The 20670-nt window shown below is 55.7% G+C and overlaps 1 non-coding gene across 1 annotated transcript; it reads right to left on the bottom strand.

Annotated features, from left to right (window-relative positions):
- Nucleotides 1-915: 915 nt before the first annotated feature.
- TRNAK-CUU (transfer RNA lysine (anticodon CUU)) lies at nt 916-988 on the bottom strand. Its single transcript has one exon. It is a non-coding gene; the product is annotated as a tRNA-Lys (tRNA).
- Nucleotides 989-20670: the final 19682 nt, after the last annotated feature.

The following is a 20670-nucleotide window of genomic DNA, read 5'->3' as shown; positions in this document are numbered from 1 at the left end:
AATTTACCAGTTTACCTCTTCTCTGACGGATGGGATTTTTGCCTTTTGAAAAATTCTACATCACCCGCATCACCTAAAGATTTTTTAACTACTGTAATAATAGAGGTATTTAGGGATCTTCATTTCTGTTGCTGAAATTTTCCATGTGTTTCTTCCAGAGTCTGACATTGTATCTTGAATTGATGATAACAATCCGGTGGCTGTGGAGAATGTTTGGGAGTTGCTAGGAAGGATGGAAAGTGTCTAAGATAAGGAAAACATTTGCAGCTGTCAACATAAAAGCCACGTTTTGCCCCTAAGAAATTGGGTTCTTTCAGGAAAACCTATGCAGGAAAAGGTCTTTTGAGACTCCCAAATGGCAGGTGGAAAAATGTTCAGTTTGAATCACTAACTTAGGGGGAAAAAACGTTAAAATAGTCCTAACGGTCTGTTCACAACAGCTACCCCATTAGCTGATCACTGAAGCGGTCCTTGGGGGGTGGGGGGGCTTTAAACAGCCCCCGATAACCAGGGGCCCTTCCCAAGGGCAGAAAGCAAGTGAATTTAAGGACAGGAAATCAATATGCATAATAAACCCCTCGAGTCACTGCTGATCTCCAAACTAATCAATACTGCACAGCATTCAACTAAATATTAAGTAATTATAAATTAAATATTAATTAAAAATATTTTGGGCAGAACCCCACAAACTCACCAATGTTCAGTCCTCTTACCCCTAACATGCGAGTCACTGGCCCTCACACAGGGCGCGCTGCGACAAGGGTTTTTCCGCCCCACGTAGCCGTGGATTTTTACGGGTTGCATTGTTTGAAAACGAGAAGCTGAAGGTCGCAGTGAGCACCGCGGATGAAAACACACTGGTGAGACCGGGCTTGATGAGCCCCCCAGGGCTCATTAGAAAAGCAAAATCGCGGTCGCCCAACGTGGGGCTCGAACCCACGACCCTGGGATTAAGAGTCCCATGCTCTACCGACTGAGCTAGCCGGGCAGGTGCAAGCCTTCTCTTTTCTGGAGGCTTTCAAAGGAATAAGATTATTTTAACCTGCTCGAGATTTATGCTTCTCATTAGTTTTATTTTTCATATTTTGGGGAATAGAGTTTTTCACTACTCTCAACATTGGGGTTCATTTCTGATTCTGCGCACACAAACTTTTATTGTCTGATGAAATGTGCAGACGGCCCTCTAGTGGTCAGAGGGAAGGCCGGCCACACAGGCTACCCCCACTGCGGCCTGGAGACGGGAGTGGGAGTGGGGGCGGGGGCCGCGAAGGTGCGGGACACCTGCTCGCGTCCATCCCGGAGACTCCCGGGGCAGGGGCCCGGCCCCCCATGCAGGGGGGCCTAAGACGTGCGAGACACCTGCTCGCGTCCATCCTGGAGACCCCGGGGCGGGACTCTCGCCCGCCATGCATGGGGACCTAGGAAGCGCCGGACACCTGCTCCAGGTCCTCCCAGAGACCCCCGGGGCAGGTGTTCGCCCCGATGCGGGGGGCGGGGGAAGTGCTGGACACCTGCGTGGACGCATGTCCTGCAGAAAAGCTCAGAGCCCAAGGCACAGTAGTAGAGCTAGCTGGCCTCTGGGGGCCCGTGTGCGCTTGAGGTTTCTGGAATTTTCCTGAGGTTTTATGGGATTTTGCAACTAAGCCATGCCATATTGTTCACACAGTAGACGGTTATGGAAAAACTAAGCAGTCTCAGAAATTAATTGAAAATACCATATGGTGTTTTTCGCCTACAGATCTAAAAGGTGAAGACCTTTATCCTATAGACTGATAACACCTCAGTGTGGGAAGGGACACTATTTCAAGCCTCTCCCCACTAAAACTGAAAAATCAAAGACTTATTTTGCTTTTCTAGTAGGAACTGTAGTTCTCATCACCGCCTAGTTCCCATTGATGAGGGAGTGCTCTACTTCAAAGGAAAAACAAAAAACAAAACAAAACAAAAAAAAACACATGTAGGATGAGTAAAAGCATAATTTCACAAACCTTTGGAAACAAGGATGATCAAATTGCAGTTAAACCATTACATTAACAGTTGGTGGGGAACTGGATATACACAACGATCAAAGTAACAGGACCCCCCTCACTCCCTAGATGCAGGAGGGGCAGTTGAATGGAAGAATGGACAGATAGGCTGTCACCACCCTGAGAAATTCATCTGAGTTTTGCCAGTGGCTTTACTTATCCTCAACAAGAGCGTGCGTCTCTGGTAGGAACGCAATTCGAAGTACACAGGATCAGTGGTAATTATTTATTCTATCCAAAAATGTTTTGTGTGTATTTGCCAGCCATTAGATATTAACTCCAGTTCATAGGAAGTGAAGAGGCATGATGAACCAGACAAATGACACCACTCGGAAGCAGTAACACAAAATCAGAAGATGGGAAACCTGCAGGACAACTGGCCCAGGGTCTTCGCTGAGTTCTGTATTTCTAGAAATGACTTCTGCTAGATGAGGGGGCCCAAGGGCCATACCAGGCAGATGAGATAGGTGATCCTGGATCAGACACTGTTCTGGATAAACCAGCTATCAGTCAGATTTGGGGATCCATGGGGGGAAAGTGAGTATATTTTGAATATCAGACGAGCTGAAAATTCACTATAGGAGAAAAGTGGAGGTGGCTGATTGAAAGAAGGAGATTGCAGGCAAAATGTAATCTCTCTTAGGAAAAGAAGGCCACGTAGTAAGATATTAATGGTGACACTTGGGGAAGAGGAATCCCAAGTTTTACTTTTTGAATTTTTGTTTGTCTTTATTCTCTAGCTTCCTAAAATGCATATATATACTTGTATAATCATAAAAAAGGTTATTTAAAAAAATAGATGAGAAAGAAAAAAGAAAGTAAAACAAAGGTATGACTAGAGAATGAACATTTTCCGTGTTTATACGTTCCTTTACAATTGGGCTGGCAGAAATGAGAACCCAGAAGTGCTGGGTTCTTCTCATGTATAAGAGGACTGTAAATCTGGTCCACACCTTCCTAGCAGTCCAGGCAAAGGAGGAAAGCTGATCGTTGTGGGGCTCATAGTACCCTCGATATTAAGCTGTTTAAACCAAACTAATTCCTGGGGTAGCAGGACCAAAATGATACAGCTCAATAGAGCCTGTTATTCAGAAAGAGCTGTTCTGAGACCAAAGATACCTGGATCCTTATTCCTGTGGAAGTTGTGTGTGCGTGTTTCTTGTTTTCAAAATTGTGATGAAATAACACAATACGTAAAATTCTCTGTTTTAACCATTTTGAAGCGTACAGCTCAGGGGCATTAAGTGCGTTCATGTAGTCATGTAACCGTCACCATCATCTGTCCCCAGAACCCTTTCATTGTCCCAAACGGACGCTCTGTGCCCATTAGACACTAGGTCCCCCTCTGCCTCCCACAGCCCCTGGGACCTGCCATTCGACCCCTCTAGGTACCTCATACAAGTGGAATTATACGGTACTTGTCCTTTTGTGATGGCCTATTTCACCGAGCATATTGTCTTCAAGGTTCATCCATGTTGTAGCAGGTGTCAGAATGTCCTTCCTGTTTAAGGCTGAGTGATATTCCAGCGTGTGCTTGTGCCCCCTTGTGTTTACCTCTTTGTCTGTCAACGGACATCTGCGTTACTTCCCCTTCTCTCTGAATGTTGGTGTACAAATACCTGTCGGAATCCCTGCTTTCAACTCCTTTGGGCATACATCCCAAAATGGAATTGCTGGGTCCTAGGGTAATTCTAAGTTTAGTTTTTTGAGGCAGGTCTTCTGCAATTTTTAGCCTTCGTGTAAACCATTTCCCAAATGCGGACCTCTATTTTTCAGCTGCAAAATATGAGGGGGGGGTGAGAAAGGGCTTCAGGAGGTCCCTAAGGAGCTCATGAACTAGTGACTGCCCAGGCCCCAGAATGAAAGTGCTGGTCTCCGTAGAATCTCCCTGAGTACAAGGAGAAAAGCTCTTCTTCCCAAGAGGCATGACCTGACTACCATTAGGTGCTGGTCCTGAGAGGCCTGGCGGCGAGGATGGAGGGATGGAGGATAGGGGGCTAAGGCTGCACAGGCCGGCAGCACGACAGGGCCCTTCTGCCCCACACCACCTGACCCCAGCATCTCCTGCCCCTCCCCCTCTCCGCTCACCTTCTCTGTTCAGAGACAGGATCCAGGCCAGCCTGAAACACAAAGACACTTGAAATGTCGGTAGGGATATTTCATTCAAAGGAACCCTACCGTCTTCTAGTGTCACCATGGAAACGGCTGAGACAAGAACCAGTCTGGCCTCCTCCCCTCTTCCCCTGGGTACCAGCCTCAGCTAAACGAGACTCCTCGGTGATCTGGGGGAGACCTCTGAAGCCAGCACCACCATCTTTTGGGTATTTCCCCTAAAACTCTCCAGGGCTCTCCACCGTCTCAGGATGAAGTCCGAAGTCTGAACCCCGTAATCAGACCTGCCTGGTCTTGATGGGTCTTGCTTCACCTCTCGGCCTCAATGCCCGCCCGCCTGCCCACCCGCCCCCACCCCGCGCCTGCCGCCGCAGCCACACTGAGCTGGGAAGAGCAGAGCCATGCATCTGCAGGCTTCCGGGAGGCCAGGTGCCCTTCTCCTGGGCCTGGTGTCTCATTTCCACTCTCCTTTCCCAGCTCCATCCTAGAAGACCCCGGTCGGGGAGGCCTTCCCCGTGAAGGCGTTACTGCTTCCCAGATGGCGAACATACTCTTCTTTGCACACCCGTGGTCGACCACACTCCCTCCTGACTCAACGCTGCCCCTTGGTCAAGTGTGCAGAGAGTAAGCACACAGGCATTGGCCTGAGCCCAGCTGGGTTCGAATGCCCACTGGGCACCCATACAGCCTGCGGTTTGCAAACTGCCCACTGGACTTCAGAGAGGCCTGCGTGAGTGGATATGTGTGCCGCAGGGCACTTGACTGCCTCACTAGGCTGTGGGTCTGGCAGGACAAGGACCTGGTTTCCCACCCCTGGTGCCTCCCACCTGCCAGGTGCTCTCTACCAGTGATCTCATTCATATCAAGGAGACAGGCTTGCCGTAGGGAAGAAGTAGCCCAGGGCCATCCCTGGGCATCATGGGGGGGTGGCGAGGCAGCCTGGCAGTCAGGCAGAGGCCACACTGCTGCCAAACTCCCCAAAGGCTGTCGGGAAGCCGATAGATGACAAGAGCATTGGTGAGGAAGGAGAGGAACCAGGACCCTCCTACACGCTTGGCGGGAACGGAACCTGGCTGCGGAGCTGGAGAACTGCAGGCAGGTCCCCAGAAGGTCGTGCCCAGAGTTACCCTCCAGCCCTGCAGGGCTACCCCTAGCGTGGACCCAAGAGAAACAAAAACATGTCCCCACAAAACCTGTACCCAGTGTTCAGGTCTGGGGCCTGCTTGGGGTTCTCTCTCTCCCTCTCCGTCGGCCCCTTCCTTTTCTAAGGAACAAAAAAATGAATTTTATAGTATGTAAATTATATCTCAATAAGCTATTATTTTAAAAGAAGGGAAAAAATGCCAAAACAGGATACAAGTTTAGATATATTCTAAATATTTAAGTTGCAAGATAAATGTTTACTTTTTTACATCTTGTCAGTGTGTTTAGTGCCAGAATATACAACTTCATTTGGATAAAAGGTCAAATGTCTAAAGTCTAAGTCTCTGGGGGGGGCGGGCATCGAGGCCGAGAGGTGAAGCAAGACCCATCAAGACGAGGCAGGTCTGATTACGGGGTTCAGACTTTGGACTCCATCCCGAGGAAGTGGACAGCCCTGGAGAGTTTTAGGGGAAATATCCGAAAGATGGTGCTGGCTTCAGAGGTAAGGCCTGGAGCAGAGGGGCCTCCTGCTTCTGCAACCCGCCCCCCCATTTGCTCTGTGACGTCAGGCAAGTATCTCTCCCACTCTGGGCCCCAGATTTTTCATCTGCATAACAAGGAGACCCCCCCCACACACCAGGGTCCTGCAGGCTGTGCCTCCTCTCTGACCTCTGGGACAGTGGGCAGAACTCTGGGAGGGCTCCCACGCCTTCCCCCCCCCCCCCGGGGCCCTCCAGGGCATCTGTGCAGGTTGAAGACAGAAGGGAAACTGTGAGCCCCGTGTGCTCACAATGGTGCCATTGTGAGCCCAGCAGAGCCTCTTTGTTCGTTTCAGCTCAATCTCCCAGCCTCTGGGATCAGTGTCCACTGGCCAGCTCTGCAAGGGGTGGGCCGCGGGGCTGGGGAGAGCTGTGAACCAGCGCCAAGAACGTTCAGCGGGCACTTCACAGTAATGACTGTGGGGCTCGTGGGGTCTCCGAGGACCAGAAGCACCGTCAGCCTGGTGGGAAACGTGGCCCGTGGGAGACCACACAGCTATAACAATAGCAGGACTGGGCCTCACGCTCGCCTGTACTGCAGGCCGGGGCTCAGCACCCTTGCGGACTCTTGCTCTCGTGCCCCTTCTCATTGCCCACGACCTGGACACTTGCCTAAGCGCTGTGTGTGTGTGTGTGTGTGTGTGTGTGTGTGTGTGTGTGTGTGTATCCACTGAAGCCGCACAACTGTCCTGGGAGGAAAGTGTTGTGTTACCATTCTAGGGATAAGGGAACCGGGGCACAGAGTGGTTGAGTCACTTGCTCAAGGGCACACAGCTAATGAATAATAGAGCTGGAACACGGATGAGGCAGTCCGCCCCAGCACCTCACTTCTGACCTTTCACTTTCTGGAGCTCAGGAAGGCGGGCTAAGGGATTTAAGGAGAGCTGAATGGGCTCTATGGGGCGGGCAGACGAGGGGCCGGGGATGGACGCCTGTGAGGCCGGATCAGACGGGCCCGCGGGCCAGCCCCACCAGCTTTTCTGACTGTAGTTAAAAGGGGATCACAAATCTGGATTTTAACTAAAAACTCCTGATTTTTAAAATATTGGCAACTAAGGTTTTTTTTTTAATTTTAGCGAGAGAGCGCCTGTGCGCATGCGCGGGGGGGCAGCGGGGGAGGGGCAGCGGGCGCTGGCGTCTGGCCCGCTCCTCGCTGAGCACCCAGTGGGACCCCGGACCCTGGGACCAGGACCTGAGCCAAAGTCAAGAGTCCAGCGCTCAACCGACTGAGCCACCCAGGCTCCCGGGCAGCCAGCACCAAGCCCGCTGAACAAAACCCGCCGGTGGGCAACGTGCAACCTGCAGGCTGCCCGTCTCCACCCTCTGCCCTGGACTCATTCAGTCCCTGGACCCCCCCAGGACCGGTTGGGTGGTGGGGTCAGGCCTCCCTGCCCTCCTGCCATCCCAGGCACGGTGGGGGTCAGCTGAGGGCTAGGGGTCCTGCCACCAAGGCTGAAAGCAGATGCCCCGCACCGCTCCACCCAAGACATCCCCTCCAGGTCCAGCCCCTGTCCCCAGGGCTGCAGCTGTGTCCACCATGTGTCCTCCAGGAGGACTGCTCGCGCAACGCCCTGGGCCCCTGACAAACCCTGTCCTTCCAGAGGGTAGGATGACCTTTGACCTCACCCTCACCTCCCCCTTAGTTTTTTTGGAAGCAGATACATTTCACAGACTCTTAGAGCAGGAAGTCACCCAGTTGCTCATTTTACAAAGGAGGAAACAGGTCCCCACGGGGCCATTTTACAACCTCTGAGACGTGAACAGATGCTGGTTCACCAATGTTCCCAGCAACATTATTATTCACAACATCCACAGGTACAAGCAACTCAGTTGTCTCCCAACAGGTCTGTAGATACACGAAACACAATATACACACACAGTGGAATAGTCTTCAGTCATAGAAAGGATTCTTGGGGCGCCTGGGTGGCTCAGTCCGTTGAGCATCTGCCTTCGGCTCAGGTCATGATCTCAGGATCCTGGGATCAAGTCCCATGTCGGGCTCCCTGCTCAGTTGGGAGTCTGCTTCTCCCTCTGCCCTTCCCCCTGCTCATGCACTCTCTGTCTCTCTCTCAAATAAATAAATAAAATCTTTAAAAAAATCTGATTCTTGGTGTGCCTCTTTTTCTTTCTTTTTTTTTATCTCTTTGTTCCTTTGTTTTCTTTCTTAAACTCCACATATGAGTGAAATCATATGGTATTTGTCTTTCTCTGCCTGATTTATTTCACTTAGCATCATACTCTCTAGTTCCATCCATATCACTGCAAATGGCAGGATTTCATTCTTTTTGATGGCTAAGTAATTATATCGATTATATATATAGACCACATCTTCTTCATCCATTCATCAGTCCATGGACATCTGGGCTGCTTCATAACTTGGCTATTGTGGACATTGCTGCTATAAACATCAGGGTGCAGGTGCCCCTTCGAATCTGTATTTCGCATCCTTTGGTAGTAGTCCAATTGCTGGGTCATAGGGTAGCTCTATTTTTTACTTTCCGAGGCATCACCATACTGTTTTCCTCAGTGGCTGCACCAGCTTGCATTCCCACCAACAGTGCACAAGAGTTCCCCTTTCTCCCCGAATAGCTAAAGCAAGCTTGAAAAAGAAACTGACGAATATTTAACAGCAGAGCTGAGTTTTGCATGGGCAGAGGCCAGGAGGCAGAAATCTTAAATTTCCTTCCCTAGGGAGTCCCCGGGTTTTCACTGAACCCTGGCTGACATCCTCAAACCTTCCCCAAACCAGCCTGGCCTCAGAGCCATCAGGCGTCAGAGATAAGAACAGCGAGCTTTAGCTGAGGGCTTACTATGTGCCAGGCCAAGGTTTCTCCCTTACTTCACAGAGCAACTCAACAAAGTAGAGGTATACGTCTTCCATGTCACACTTGGGGAAATCAAGGCTTAGAGAGGCGTGGGCTTGATGAGCGCTGAGTAATACATGGACGTGTTGAATCACTATATTGTACATGTGAAATGAATAGTAACTACACTGGAATTAAAATTTTTAAAATAACTTTTTTTAAAGATTTTATTTATTTATTTGAGAGAGAGAGAGAATGCGAGATAGAAAGCACGAGAGGGAAGAGGATCAGAGGGAGAAGCAGACCCCCCGCTGAGCAGGGAGCCCGATGTGGGACTTGATCCCGGGACTCCAGGATCATGACCTGAGCTGAAGGCAGTCCCTTAACCAACTGAGCCACCCAGGCGCCCAAAATAATAACTTTTTTTAAAAAGGGGTGGGGAGGGGCGCCTGAGTGGCTCAGTCGTTAAGCATCTGCCTTCGGCTCGGGTCCTGATCCCCGGGTCCTGGGATCAAACCCCACATCGGGCCCCCTGCTCCGCGGGAAGCCTGCTTCTCCCTCTCCCACTCCCCCTGCTTGTGTTCCCTCTCTCGCTGTGTCTCTCTCTGTCAAATAAATAAATAAAATCTTTAAAAAAAAAAAAAGGTGTGGGGATTTGCTCAAGGTTACACAGAGAATCAGGGACAGAGCTGTCTGGGTCTCCCTAACGTGCCAGCACGTGGCTAAACAGCCTCTCAAAATACCCACCGTGTGGATCCTGGCATTTATCAAAAGAAATGTTTACGGAGATTGAAGTTCAGCAGCTCCAAGAGAGCTTTTAAATTGTCCTTTGTACAAGAGAGCAAGTCAGTGGGAGACCGGCCGCGCTAGAGATCTGGGGGACGTGCGCCCAGCAAGGCAGGGCCTGGGCAGCATTAGAGCCTCGGGGCAGCTCCGGCCACCAGCCCGCCCGCTGCCTGGTGGGGCCTGGAGGGTCCAGGTGACAGGCTGGGCCTCAGCTATGTCTGCCTGTTTCATTTCCCCCCTAGAACTTGTCTGGGAGACCTTATAGATGGGGAGGAGAGAGAAACCGTGACGCAGGGGGGCAGGGGAACCCCCACCTGTGTTTGCCCACATGCTGCACGACAGGTCCCAGGTGTCAGAAAACCAGCCTCAGGCCAACAAGCATGGTTGCTCACCCCTCAGGGCTGGACTGCCTTCCTCCTGGGACCTCGTCAGACCGAGGGAGAGAGGCTGTGATGGGGTTCCCCTCCCCAGGCCTCAGTCTCCCCATCTCTAAAGCAGGGGCTTGGCTCAAACCTCCGCGGTTCATCTACTGTGCAGAGCATCAACTGTGATAACCCATGGGGGCTGTTGGATCCCCTGCAGGAGCGCCTGCCCATTCATCTAGTGTATGAGCTAGGAGGTGATTATGCAAGCTCAGCACAACAGCCGCATTTGAAATGGAGCCCATCCACCCCCAGGGAGTTGAAAGTGGGATCCCTGTTTACTTGGCATTTTAACCAATGACTTAAGAGCTGAGAAACTTAGGTGGAAATGTCAGGGTGGGGACCATGCTCATTTGCTGTTCAGCGGAGTCTTCCAACAGCCCTCCTGGCCCGACGACCAGAGCAGGGAGGTGGGTCCCTGGCTTCAAGAGGCTCCTGCTCAGCCCAGGGAGGGTGTCAGGCCACAAGGGACCAAACCACAGGCACCCTGTGGCAGGTGCCCTCCAGGTCCCCAGGACGTGGGGGAAGCTGAAACATAGGGCGGCTGGACCGTGAGACTTATCAGTGCATAAACCGGGGACGTGCCTGACATTTGTCAGGCCCAACCCACTGTCTGTGGTCCCTGAGCACTTGAGAAGAGGTAGCTGAAGACGTGTTGACAGAGGGCAGGCAGGGAAGGGAAAGGGGGTTCAGACCAGGAAGCTGAGAGTCCAGGGACCTGGCAGCCAGGACAACGGAGCATCACGGCACAGAGTGAGTGAGGGCAGTGGGAGCAGAGGCAGACCCCCCATGTCGCGGGGCCGGCCCCCCAGGCAGAGGGAACGGCAGGAGCGGATCTGTGCAGGGTCTGGGTCCAGAGAAGGCTGGACAGGGAGCCCATGTGGAGGCAGGGGATTTGGGGCTCTACCCTGCAAGTGCCTGCTTCTCACACGGGGTTCTCTACAGTGCTACGCAGCAGATATTTCGAGCATTTTCTAAGTCTGTCACTTGAGGATGAAGATGCTTTTATTATAAAATAAACACGGAGCAGACTGCAAACTGGATGAATTTTGAAGATAAAACTCAAGGCTTTAGGAACGCTTCCCTACCAACTGAATGCAGAGCCCTTCAGAATATGTCCTTGGAGAAGTTTGCGGGAGCACCGCCAGGCAGCAGGGACCCAGAGGGGCGGCAAGATCAGCTTTGCAGTTTATGGCCCCAGGGCACCCCACATGGTGGGAGGGCTCCAGAACGGCTCCTTTGAGTTGGGCCTTGATGTCAGGGAAGGATGGGGCTGGGAGGGGGGGTCAGGAGGCACCCAGTGAGCCAGGGAGGAGAGGCGGGAAAGGCCAGGCAGGGCGTGGGGGGGTGGTGGGAATAACGTGGGGGATAGAGCTCCTACTAAGGAGCCGCAGGGGGTGGTGGGTGAGGCCCCCGAGGCGGAATGACAGCACCTGACGGGGCACCTGCCATCTGGTTGCCCCTCCCGCGGGTAGGACTGGCCTGGGAGCCACTTCCTCTCCAAGAGTTGAAGCTGAGAGCACAACAGCTGCTCCGGTGGGTTTTGACATGGAGTTCTGAACTTGACCTCCAGGCCAGCTCTGGCTCCCGGCTCTGCCACTTAGCCTCCCCGGAACCCTGCACGATTTTCTCAGCCAGGCCTTGCCTCGTTTTTCTCACCTGGGAAATGGGGATGCAGAGGTAAGAAGCATCTAGAACAGGCCTGACTCACGGCAGACACTCAGGACATGTTAGCTGGTAGCATTTCCATTATTCAGTTTTGAATGTGTCCTAACTTCCATTGTGGTTTATTTTTTGCATCATTTATAAGGTTTTTCTCCAACATGGGGGATTTTGTTCCGTTTTTACTGGATTGTGATCGGAAGCTGGAGGTCTGCCTAACGGGAGTTCATTAGTTCTCTTTAAGTTCTTCTGTGGCTGTTCATGGTCAATCTTTACACAGTTAATTCCCTGAACACTTGAAGGAATGTGTATTCTCTGTTGGCTGCAGGGTTTTGCGCTTATCCCTTTGATCGAGCTTGTTAATGGCGTCGTTGAGATTTTTCTGTACCCTGATTTTTAATCTGCTGAGCTCTCGGTTACTGAGAGGTGTGTTAAAAACCTGCCACCACGATCAAGGATTTGTCCTTTGCTCAGATAATTGTATTGGTCTTTGCATTACATAATTTGAGGCTCTTCCGTTTTGTGAATACAAGCTGAACATTTCCAAGCATCTTGCTGGAGAATTGTTACTCCGTATTGTCCTACCCTGAGCTGCTCCCCCCGTCTCGTCACGATGCTTTCACGCCCATGGACGCCTTCCTCTGACGTTAGCAAAGCCCCACCATCCCTGTTTGCTCGGGCTCAGGTTTCCCAGTCCCCATCCTTTTAACTGGCGGCCTGTTAGTGCCCTTGTATTTAGGTGAGTCCGTGCAAACAGAATAGAGCTAGACTGTGGGGTTGTTTTTCAAATCCCGTCTGACAATCTCTGGGCATAAATAGCGTGTGTGTGTGTGTGTGTGTGTGTGTGTGTGTGTGTGCACGCGCATGTGCGTGCGCATCCTTGTCCCCCTGGCTGGCGCAGGGCCTGACACACAGCCAGCCGGCAGGAAACGTCTGCTGGATGTGAGTTGATCCTCACGAGGAGAATGAAAACACTAGTAAGTGCACCGCTAGGACTCGCTTCCAGGTGAGGGAGGTGGAGGCCCCCAGAGGTCACATGACCTGCCCTAGGCTCAGGGCCTCCATGCCCCGCGGCCACCACTGTACAGGTGTTTCCCTGAGCCCAAACCTCCAGTGTGGCTCCTGGTTCGATGCTGTGGCTCAGTCCCACATGTCCTACCTGCCCAGCCGCTGGACCACAGGTTGCTGGCAGGAAGGCGTGGGGGCTGTGGACATCAGCCGGGAGGCCGGCCCACAGGACATCCGGGTTAGCCCCCCAGCGCTGCCGGCCGCACAAACCAGCACAAGTGGGCGGCTCAGAACAACAGTGCTCTCTTCTCTCAGGTCTGGAGGCCACAAGTCCGAGACCGCGGTGCTGGCAGGGCGCGCTCCCTGGGGAAGAGCCCTTCCACCACCTCCGGCTCCCGACGATGCCCGCAGTGCTTGGGTGATGCCCCAGCTCTGCTTCCATCTTCATTGCTCCTCTCCGTCTTCATGGGGCCTCCTTATGAGGACACCGGCAATGGGGTTTAGGACCAAGCCCAACCTTAACCCCATCAACCTACAGGGACCCTGTTTCCAAATAAGGCTGCACCCCCAGGGCCCGGGGGCCCACTGAGCTGACCTCATTGGGGGCTCAGTCCTCAAAGCACGTGCTTTCAAGTACGGCTGTCAGCTTGAAGTCATGGCCCACAGGGATGGCCTCCTCCCGCTCCCAGGCCCGGCCCTCCTGCTCTGCAGGCTCCTGCCCGCCAGCACCTGGGGAAGGAAGACCTGCACGCCTGGCCCTCAGATGCGCTGCAGGGGTGCCGGCGGCACAGAGAGACCAAGAGCCAAAACAGAGGCAGAGAGAGGGCTCCGGCACAGGAGCAGAGGGCCCCAGAAGCTTCCACAGGGAGCGGGTAGGCATCGAGGCAAGGTCTAGAACCCTTCTGCTGGGTTCCCAGCACCTGGAGGCCTCCCGGGAGGCAACGGGAGGGGGCACCTGGATGGGAAAGACAAAGTGCCTGAGGGGCAAAGACAAAGTGCCGGGGACCGGCTGGGTGGCTCAGGGTCGGGGTGCAGGGAAGCGTGCTGCCCTCTTGGCCGGGGGCTGGGGAGGGATTTAGCAGCAGCGCTGGGGCAGTGGGCCACCCGTGCACGCTGAAGGTGCTCTTCCAGCCACCCACTCTCCCTACTCCCAGCACCGGGTTGACAGCTTCACACCTTCGTCCATCTGGAGGGGCGTCCGGAGTCTGAGGGTGTCCTCACGCCTCTCCCCCACATGGCACCGAGGGGACGAGCACCTAGCAGGAGGAAGGACAGTACCAGATGTGTCTGGGGCCACTCAGGCCATCACCGCCCCCCCCCCAGGCCCTGCCGCCCCCGCAGCATCCGACGCCCAGTCAACCTGGCCTCCAGAATACCTGTCCTCTTTGCAGGCACCTGGCTCCTCGGGCGGGCGCTTCTGAGTCTAGGAGGTGAGTTCTCACTGACAGATGTTCCCAGAGCATTTTCCCTGCCTTCTCCGCTCTGGGCAGACGATCGAATGGTGGTGAAGGGTTTGGGCTTTGGAATCGGAGAGCTGAACCACTGTCCAGGCTGGGTGACCGCAGGCAATTCCCGAACCTCTTCCCAGACCACGTGAATCACACTCTGCCCTTCTAAGCCTTTTGGGAGACTCACTGCATGCAAAGCACTGCGCCTGCCTCCTTGGGAAGCATGGGTCAACGCCAGCTCACTGCTCTTCATGCTCTGCAAGCTCCAGGGTTAGATGTTTCGCTCAGAAATCTCACCAACACTGCACTGCTGTGCATGGATCCCCTTGTGTCCCTCATCGTCACATCTGCTGATGATTCACTTCTCAGAGCACGTGGGTACCGTGGACCTGCGCCCCCTGCCTCACTGTCCCCTCCGCCCCAGGAGCAGGACTGGGCTGTCCTTGGAGGCCACACCTGGGTCCTGTTCCCACACACAGGGCCGTTCCCAGAGAAGCCTCATGAGAGCTGGCTCAGAGCAGGGCTCAGGCCGTGACTGCCAACACCTCCTTAAGATGCACAGTCTTCCTGGGGATGATGCTTCTATGATGAGAGCCAGGAAGGGTCGCCCTGACCTCCAACAAGGAAACAGTTCACAAGAACGAAGAGTCAAATGAACTGTGATGCTTTAGAGGATCTCTGCTTTGTGGCAAGAAATGACCCTAATAACAGTTTGCATGTGAAGAGCAGTTAGAAAAGAACACAGAAGGCGTAAAAATTAATCCCTGAATCACTGACCCCCTCATTTTATGGAGGAAGAAACTGGAGCTCAGAGAAGCAATGTGACTTGCTCAGGGTCACACAGCAAGGCAGACCAGCGGCTTCTGACCAGGTGGACCCCAAGCTGAATGTCTTTGCCTCCCCACACCTTGGTTGGTGTCCACAAGATGGTATTTATGGACCGATTAGTGTAACTTTCTTTTTTTTTTTAAGATTTATTTATTTGAGAGAGAGTAAGTGAGAGAGAGAGAGCATGAGTGGGGTGGAGGGGCAGGGAGAGAGAGAGAAGCAGACGCCCTGCCGAGCAGGGAGCCCAACACGGGCTCGATTCCAGGACCCTGGGATCATGACCTGAGCTGAAGGCAGACGCTTAACGACTGAGCCACCCAGGCGCCCGTAAGCTATTACTTCAGAGTACTTGTGGCTCCCAGACAGTCTCACAGTCTCTCGGGAGAGCGCCCTGTGTCACACTGTTGGGGCCTGGGTGGCAGGAAGAAAGGTGGAAACTACAGTAGGTGTCCTTCCCCCTCCTGTTGCTCCCACAAAACACATTCCCCTGCACATGAGGGAGAAATGAGCTGCAAATCGCTTTTAAAATGAACACCAAGAAAAATAATCACGGTTTGGCACTACCGATGAAGCACTGCAGTTCTTTACTTTCCAAAAAAGTATCTTCTTTGTAAGTGGACAAGTACTCCAAGACACTAAGATTCTTCCAGATTGTGGTGCTTTAAAGGAAGGGTTGTACTGCCCACACCGTGGGCTTCAGGGACTCTCATTCCGTCAGGTGCAGTGCTAGCTCTGGGATGACACATCTGCAGACATTTAGGTTGACCCGAGGTCCTGTGTGGACTCCCGGCCTGGTGGACACCACGCAGGGGGAATGGGGTTTTCCTTTACATTCTCGCCTCGAGTCTTCCTGCAAAGAAGCACCAGGCACGAAATATATGCGCAGATGTTTGCAAGGATGCGAATATGGCTCTAAGCTCTGACCACCTCCTCTCGAGTGATGCTGCTGAGAATGCTTTACACTGGCTCTGAATCAGGAGAATCTACTGCTGTCTACCAGGGAAGGCATTTAAATCACGCACCTCTTGATTAACCTTTCGGGGTGCATGTGGGGAGCAAGGGGAGAAGGTGCTTCTAGCTAAGGCTTACACTAAGCACATACTGAAGATACGCTTCCCCAGTCTAGGCTCACGGGATTGCAGAAATAACCTAGCAACTCCACACCCCCACGTGATGCATCAGTCTGTCTCCTTCATTCTTTGTGAACAACCAACATCTACTAGGATCCTTCCAAGGACTGGGAGCTCACTACCTCATGATGCTAAGGTGCTCAAAAATGGGAAAGGTCTGTCATAACTAGGGATCAAAGTCTGCTCCCCATGACTTCTCCCCCACAGGTGGCAGTTGCGCCCTCTGTGGCCACACAGGCTACTGCTGCACCCCTCCAGCACCCCCCACTCCACCATGTACATCTCAAGCCTCCGGGCTGCTCCTTGCGGCCCCTTTTCATGCAGCAGCTAGCACTGTCCAAGTCCGAGCACACTGCTGAATCAATGATACTGATTAGTCAGAGAAGCCCCAGGATCCAGAGAGGACCCATCGCAGGCAGGCCTCCCGGATGAGAGCTCAGAAATCTCCAGCTATGGAGGCCTACCTTCCGGCCTTCTGTTTCTCCCCTAGAGGATTCCACAGATACCCGGGTGCCTGTCTTATAGCTCCCCTACAAACACAAAGGGACACCTAAAGTGGGAGTCAGACTAAGTCCTTGGCGAGGAGTGGCGAGCGCGGTGGGCAGAGGCCGGCAGGGAGGGACTCATCACTCCGGGTCGCCCAGAAGGCTGGTGGGGAGCTCTCGGCTTAAGCAATCTCCACGGCCCTCCTGATACCCGAGAACACCAGCCCTGACGCCAGACACTGCTTCTCGACGTCACCCCCCATCCCGCAAGCGACCCACTCTGCCCCATCGCTCCCAGTACTGACATGGAGGGAGCGGTCCTTACTGAGAACCCCGCTTCTTGGGGTTCAGGCCTGGCCAGCGTTGCGGCTGCTGGGGCCGCACGGATCTCCTCCGCTCTGGCGGAATTCGGGGCGCCGCACGCAGCAGGGCAGCGGGCTGGGGCAGCTGCTGGAGTGAGCAGAGCAGACGGAGCTGGCTCCGCTGCCAGCTTGGTCAGCACCCCCAGAACGTGGGGGCTCCGCCGGGCCGCCAGCAGAGTCTGAGCGCCGGTAGCACACAGGCCGGGACAGGGGCAGCAGCAGCAGGTGCCCAGCGTGGCCCACGGCAGCACGAAGGAGGCGGCGAACACCTGCGGACGGCGGAGGGCCGGCCAGCGGGCCCGGGGCGGCGGGCGGGGAAGCGCGGCGGGCACAGGCGACAGCCCCGCACGCTGGCCTGGCAGCCGGGAACAGGGGGCAGCCCGGGGAAGACGCCGCCGACGCGGGTGGAGGGCGTGTGAGCGTCCGCACCCCCTCGCGCGGCGCCCCGAAGGCCCAACTGCGATCGCGCACACGCTCACAGTGTAGACGGGCAGCGTCCGCACCTCCTGCAGGGCGGTGGCCACGAGGCTGAGGGGCATGCGGTCGGGCAGCACGCGGCTAGAGCGGCGCCGGGACCCGCCCCGCGGTGCGCACGGCCGGGACGGTTCCTGCGGGTCGTCGCGGTTGCGGGGCGCCGCTGGGCACTCTCGGTCCGCCGCCCTAGGCCGCCTAGACGGCGGGGACCCCTCCCATTGCACCCGCCCCGCCCCTTCTGGGGTCCGCGCCCCCTCCGCCTTCTCCAGTGCCCGCTGCTCCCGCCGCACCCGCTCCGGGATCCGCCCCGCTCCGCCCCCTCTGCCGGCTCTCTCCGTCCGCTCCGTCCCCTCTGGGGTCCGCACCCCGTCCGCCCACTCCAGGGTCCGCTGCGCCCGCTGCGCCCGGTCCGGGGTTCGCTCCGCCCACTTCGGGGTTCACTCCGCCCACTCCGCCCACTCCCCGGTCCGCGCCCCATCCGCCCGCTCTTCCCGCCCCCTCCTTCTGCCCTGCCCCCTCCGTCCGCTCCGCCCCCTCTGGGGTCCCCGCCCGGTCCGCCCGCTCCAGGCCTCGCTCCCCACAGCGCCCGCTCAGCCCGCGGCGCCCGCTCCGGGGTTCGCTCCGCCCCCTCTGCCCGCCCCCTCCGGCCGCTCCGCCCCCCATGGGGTCCGCGCCCCGTCCGCCCGCTCGCTCCGGGGCTCGCTGCGCCCGCTCCGGGGTTCGCTCTGCCCCCTCTGCCCACCCCCTCCGGCCGCTCCGCCCACTCTGGGGTCCCCGCCCCCTCCGCCGTCTCCAGGGCCTGCTCCACCCCCTCCGTCCGCTCCGCCCACTCTGGGGTCCGCGCCCCCTCCGCCCGCTCCAGGGCCCGCTGCGCCCGCCGCGCCCTCTGGCCGGGGGAGGCCGGCCTGCGGCGCCGCGCGGCAGCACGTTCGGAGAGTTGATTGGCCGGCCGCAGCCGAGCCCCGCCCCAGGGCCTCCAGGCCGTGCTTCTATTGGCCGTCTCTCCGAGCTTCCTCGGGATCTGGGCCTCGGGGCAGGGGAACAGTCTGGCGGGTACCCCGCGTCCCGCTGCGCGAGGCCGGGCCAGCCGCCTCTAGCCCCGCGCCCTCGAAGCCCCCTTGCCTGATAAAGATGCTTCCCCCGCGCGGCAGCGGTGTGCACCCCTCGTCCCCAACCCCGTTTTGGCCTGTTCACGTGTCCGGGACCTGGTTCCCAAGGCCGGCAGGGCTGCCGCACCTGGGCTGGACACTGAGAGGCGACTAAGCCGGGGCAGCCCGGGGAGGAGAAGCCGACGGGTGACCCGCGGGCGGCGCCCTGCTGAACGTACTCGGAGTAGGGGCCCCATACCAGGGAAAGCCTGGAAGCCTTCTCAGAGGAGGCAGCTTTGCGCTGTTCACAATACTCCGTTGGCCTAACGCCCTCCAGTGGCTTCCTCGCGCAGTTGGAATAAAATCAGATTTCCTGCTGTGGCCTACCGGGCTTCACGACCGAGGCAGACCCTCAACAGGGGCTTTAAAACAAAACCCATAGGCGAACGCCGTACCCCGGAGGTCTGGGGTAGAGGCTAAGGCCCGGTATCTGTGAAGGTGCCCCGAGCGAGCCCAGCGTGCGCCAGCGTCTGCCTGCCCACCGCCTGGACCTTGTCTCCGACCTCTGTGAACCTGCCTCACTTTCCTGCAGGCGCACGGGCCGGACCTGCCTCTGATCTTCCCGCGGCTGGCTCCTCCTCAGCACCCGGGCCGCGGCTCGAATGCCACCCCTCAGAAAGCCTTCCCTCAACTACCCCCTTCTTCGCGTCCCCGGGTAGTTCGCGCACACCTCGTGTGCAGCCGGCGCTCTGCTGGGCACTAGGGGTGCAGCCGCGCACGGGGGCCGTGTCTTCTGCTGGGGGTGAGACAGCAGACGAGCTCGTGCAGGGAATGGGCAGCAGGTAAAACAAAACAGGGAAATACGGTGAATCTCCAGGAACGTGGGATGGGCTGAAGGACCGGAGGGCCCCCCGGGGAGGAGGAGACCATAGTCCCCTTTATGTCACTTACCAGCCGTGTGTCCTGGGGCTGACCCATCAACCTCGCCTAAAGGAAGATGATGATAACCCCTTGCCAGGGTCATGGGAGAATTAGCCCAGCAAATGGGGGCAAGGCCTTGGCTCTGGCTGCTGGGGAGCCTTGCTCCTTCTTCCCTTCCTCCCCTCCCCTCCCCCTCCTCCCCCTCCCCCCTTCCTCCTCCTTCTCATTGTTCCCAGGTTCCTCTCTGTGGTGGACAGCCCCCCACTGGCCCTAGCTCTTTCCTTCTTTCCCGCCTTCATCAGGAACAATGGCAGGGCATGCCACCAGGAGCTGGGAGGTGGTCCCCAGGGGCCAGGTCTTCCCCACGCCTCCTGACCGCCATCAGTCCCCACAGCCAGACCTGCTCCCAGGCCTCTGCCTCCCTTGCCCAGGAGAAGGAGAATCAGCAACATGTGGGGTTCTCTGCCCAGTGACCAGAAAGGGGTAAATTAACCCAGTTACTCAGCTCTAGTCTGGGCTGGACCCTGGATGAACTAGTAATCTGATAGGAAGTTTGCAAAATTAGAGCATACTTTCAACCCTGGGGCCTAGGGATTTCTTCGTCTGGTGGGAGGTGTCCCTGTGCATCAGGTGGCCTGGGTTTTTAGTCTCTGTGCTCTGGCCACTAACATGCTGTGTGATTTGGGGCAAGTCCTCTCTAGTCCCTGCTTCCTCCTCTGTAAAATGGTCTCTGAGTTCTCATACTCTAAGAGCTCTCTGTGCACCCGCTGCCTTCGTTCACTCATGTATGACTTGTTGGGTGCTTCAGCCCAGGTCCTCCACATTCAGAAGGAGAGTCAGATCACAGCGCGCCCCTGACCAAAACCCGCCGTGACCTCCTGTCCCATTTAGAGTAAGATCCTCACTCCTCACCTGGCCACAGGCCCTGCCTGATCTGGTGCCTGCTCTCTGACCAGTCAGTCCTCTAACCCCACCCACTCAGCGCTGGGATCCACCTACGGGGCCTGGGCCTCCCTCCAGAGCACGAAACCTTTGTTTGCCTCGGGGGTCTTTGTACTTGCCAGACCCTCTGCTTGGAATGCTTTCCCCAGTTTGCTCCAAGACTGGCTCCTTCTTACCCCACAGGTCTCAGATCAAATGTTGCCTCCTCCAAGAAGTCCTCCCTGACCACTCTACCTATATCCCCAACTCCACCCCACCTCAAGTCTCCCTCTCATCACCCTAGGATTTAAAAAAACCTTTTAAGTAAAATGTAATATCCACACACATGCCCATGTGTCATAAGTGTATGGATGATGGATTTTCACAGACCAAACACACCCATGTAACCAGCACCCACATCAAGAAGCAAAGCATGACACATGGAGGGGGTTGGTGAAGGACCGTGGCCTGAAAGCCTGCAGGACATTGCCCATTCTATTCTAGGCCCAG

Source organism: Eumetopias jubatus, unplaced genomic scaffold (assembly GCF_037043125.1).
Source record: "Eumetopias jubatus isolate StellerSeaLion01/CBP00866 unplaced genomic scaffold, mEumJub1_p1.0 scaffold_7, whole genome shotgun sequence".
In the NCBI taxonomy this organism is placed as follows: domain Eukaryota; kingdom Metazoa; phylum Chordata; class Mammalia; order Carnivora; family Otariidae; genus Eumetopias; species Eumetopias jubatus.
The sequence above is the reverse complement of the archived record's forward strand: the minus strand, read 5'-3'. Positions and strand labels throughout refer to the sequence as shown.